At 30.2% G+C, this 3,684-nt stretch overlaps 1 long non-coding RNA gene across 4 annotated transcripts; it reads left to right on the forward strand.

Moving 5' to 3' along the window:
• Positions 1 to 374: 374 nt before the first annotated feature.
• Positions 375 to 3,163, forward strand: LOC106750526. Of its 4 annotated transcripts, XR_001374952.1 has the most exons (4): positions 375 to 389; positions 675 to 846; positions 1,760 to 2,056; positions 2,731 to 3,163. It is a non-coding gene; the product is annotated as an uncharacterized LOC106750526 (long non-coding RNA). The 4 variants fall into 4 exon arrangements; XR_001374951.1 differs by lacking the exon at positions 375 to 389 and having other exon boundaries at positions 590 to 846; XR_001374954.1 differs by lacking the exons at positions 375 to 389; positions 675 to 846 and adding an exon at positions 1,466 to 1,531.
• The last annotated feature ends 521 nt before the right edge of the window (positions 3,164 to 3,684 follow it).

Consider the following 3,684-nt stretch of genomic DNA (forward strand, 5'->3'; position numbering starts at 1 on the left):
CGGTTAGACGAGAACGCGGACGAAATGAATCACGCTTCATTACTCTCCAACAACGTTGTTTATACGATGTCTCTTTTTCTTTGAGCTCTTTGCTTTCAATTCTTTTTTATCCTACGCCAGCATCACTTCTAGTTAGTATTAAAAAAAGATTTATTTCCAGCTGAAATTATTTCTCGACGTCTACTATTACGCAAAAGTAATACGTCCGTATTTTTATTTCGTAGCTGGTATCTATATTCATTTGTGCTGATGTAGCCACAGTGTTAAAAATTCCGTCTCATAAACGTTGTAGTCCGTGCTGGATACACCTTCGTGATGAATAAACTATGCAAAAAGCCGAAGAATTTGTGGTTGGAGAAATGAGCAGTGATAAGCGTCTTAAGAGACATGTAAGGTGCAACGCGCGAATCATTCAATGTTTTGTGATTTTTCTATAAGTGATTTAAACAGTTTAAATTTATATAGTTTTGTAATTTTATATCTCATTCTTATTTATAATGTCTCTAGAAATATTTATCTGCATGAAGTATAATTAACAAATCTTCGGGAAATACGCACTGGTAAAACTAAAGATAACATTTTTCAAACGTTCCGAAATATAAACGATACACAGCCGTAATCATCTGTTTAACCTTCATGTATAGCTATGTCGTATTTCCTCGTCTGTATAATAGAGGACATGCTGGTTCGTAACCGGTTCTTTTCATACGATGGTAATGAAGTTTGCATAATGGTGAGAACACAGAGATTATAAATAGAAGACGCGCGTGAGAGAATTGGTTGTAAATGTTTACTTCTCGGAACGGACGTAAGTTGGAATTTAAGAAAAACAGAGGATTAAGTGCGGTAAGTCCTCAATAAATTGAAAATTTGAAAGGAGAATAATAAAGAAAAATGTGGAAAATTTGTAGTTACATTTTGAAAAATTGACGAGTGTGCAAGGCAACAAGAAATGACAAGCATTAGAGGAACTAACAAACTAAGAAATTAAGCAAAACAAATTGAAACTAGTAAAATTGAATTAGTAAAACAAATTGAAAAATAGAAATATATAATAAAAAAAGTTACAAGAATTACAAAAATCGAATAGAATTAATTTATACAAAAATGGGAAGGGTGACACGAAAAGATAAAAGAATAAATTGTATTTAATATATTTTCTAACGTTTATAGGCATTTTATGAGAAGTATATTTAAATTTTTGTACGCCACAATGAAAACACATTTTAATGTTTCTTTAATAATTGTGCTAATGATCTGATATTTTTCATCAGTTTTATGAAACTTTCCGCTTTTAACGCAATTATCCCGCTTTCTTCTATAGATACATATATACATACATACATAATTGTATATAATGTCTTCGTCATTAGAATAAAAACAATGTAGGCTGTTCTACGACTTGTTTTCCTAGTTTTTATACCATCATACATAAAAGAATATCTTACGTAATCATGCAAATCATTAGAATTCAGTATAAATAAGATGTGCGCAGGAGAGAAATCACAATGCGTGCTTATTGGTTGAGAAGGTAAAGTGTGCCAGAAAAAATTAATCTGACGTTAAATTCTTAAGTGGACTTTATAAATTAATCTATATATGAGGTGGGAAAATAAGTTGTGGAAATTATATTTATAGAAAAATTCGAAAAGTCGAAAAGAAAAAAATGTATAGAAAAAATATCGAAAGAATAGAAAAGTTTAAAAAAAAATAAAAAATTAAAAGTTTGGCTTTCTAACTTTGATTTTCCGAATTTTAGGTAGTGAAAAATATTAAACGTTTTATAACAAGTACAATGAGAGCATTCAAGTTTCTTCATGTTCTTTTAATAATTGTGATAATAACGATAAGCGTGATACCACTGGGGACATCAAAAGTGATTAGCCCGGTTCATGAAACACCCGAAAAACTTGGTGAGACGCAAATAACAACACAAACTGCGCCGGTTTATCCTTATATCATAAACACTCCTGAAAGAATTGTGATTTGCGCTGATGGATATAAGAGAGATCCGCAGGGAATATGTCGCGAGAGGGTATAATATCGAGAAAAGCAGGTAATTATCAATTAGAAAAAGAGGGAGATATTTGCTAATATTAATTATAACAAATAGAATTGTGTATGAAAATTATTCAGAATCCGCATTCTATGTACTCTTATACGGCAGTTATTTTTATATTCGTTCTCAAGTGGAACGGATCAATTCCAACGATTTTGACATATTCCACAATACTGAAATTGCGAAAAAAAGTAGCAGAGATAATGGGGTAATTCGAGAAATATAAAATATAACATACGGGGCACCGTACAAAATTGAATAAATTTTATAATTATATTGATATTTATACGTGTGTGCGATTTTTCCGTGTTTGTTTGTTTCTATGATAATGTAACTATGTTTTTATGATGATGTAACCTATGATATAATATATAAATTATTGACATAATGTTTATGGTGATAAACAATAGAACAACGATGTATATAATACTTAGAACTGTACGAAAAATCATCTGATTAAGATCTCGACAAATTCAGTTCATATAATTGTTACGTGCGATGGGAGTTAGTAAATAATTATTTACTAAATTGATACAACGCAATTTCTTAAAACTCAAGTTGAAAAACTCTAGCCACGTTTTTCACATAGCGATATTTTACAAGAAATTACTTAAAATCAAGAACTTACTAAAAGAGAAATGATATTTTAGTTTGACCTTTTTATGTTTTAGATGTTGAAAAATAATCAAATCCTCATACAGTACAATGACACTCGTCTGTTTTTAATGATCATCTTAATTACCGTCAATGTGATAACAATGGGGACATCGAAAAATATTGAAGAACTATCAATGGCGAACACCGAACTTTCTACCTCCAAAGTTTATTATACAATTTCTTCATTTAGGACTGTGATATCTTCTCCAAGACCAATATTCTATGATGACAACCGTATCGTAGGTCATTTCATAAATACTCCTTTAAGACAAGCTATGCAATACCCAGATGAACAACGGAATAGATTCACACGGAATATGTCGTGAGCGAGCGTAACGTAAAAAATATAACATATGTAAACAACATGTAATTATCAATTTAAAGTTTACCAATTTTAACTGTACACAATAGATACAATTGAATAAAAAAAATTCTGATTTATCCGAATTTAGATTTAATTCATTTATCTGTGACATTCATACATTTCATATTTCCTTGCAGGTCCAAAAGTATTGGTAATTTTTATAATTTAATAATTATCAGATAAGCCAGCAAAGGTGTTGGAATAATGAAAAGAATATAAGATAACACATACATACACACACGTACATACACACACACATATATATATTGCAAAATCTTATAGATATGAATAAATATAAACCATTATGACTAATAACGATATCGTCCCAGGAAAAAAATTCTCATGAACATTCTGTTGATAATTGTAATGCCAGCCATTGTGATTCTATTGAAGGTATATCAGAAAAACACGAATAAACTTTCATAGACTTTCCCAAAGTAGCAACGTGTGTTTATTACTTGAAATAATAAAGTACGTCGCGAGAACGCCGATTTATGACAAAAGTTACAGTAAGTTTATAAGTTTGCATAAGCGGAAAAACTCGAGAAAACACAAAAATTTTACAGAAAACTGTTTGCTGTCATTGCAAAATATTATAGTTTTT

Source organism: Dinoponera quadriceps, unplaced genomic scaffold (assembly GCF_001313825.1).
Source record: "Dinoponera quadriceps isolate SergipeBrazil2010 unplaced genomic scaffold, ASM131382v1 scaffold5977, whole genome shotgun sequence".
In the NCBI taxonomy this organism is placed as follows: Eukaryota; Metazoa; Arthropoda; class Insecta; order Hymenoptera; family Formicidae; genus Dinoponera; species Dinoponera quadriceps.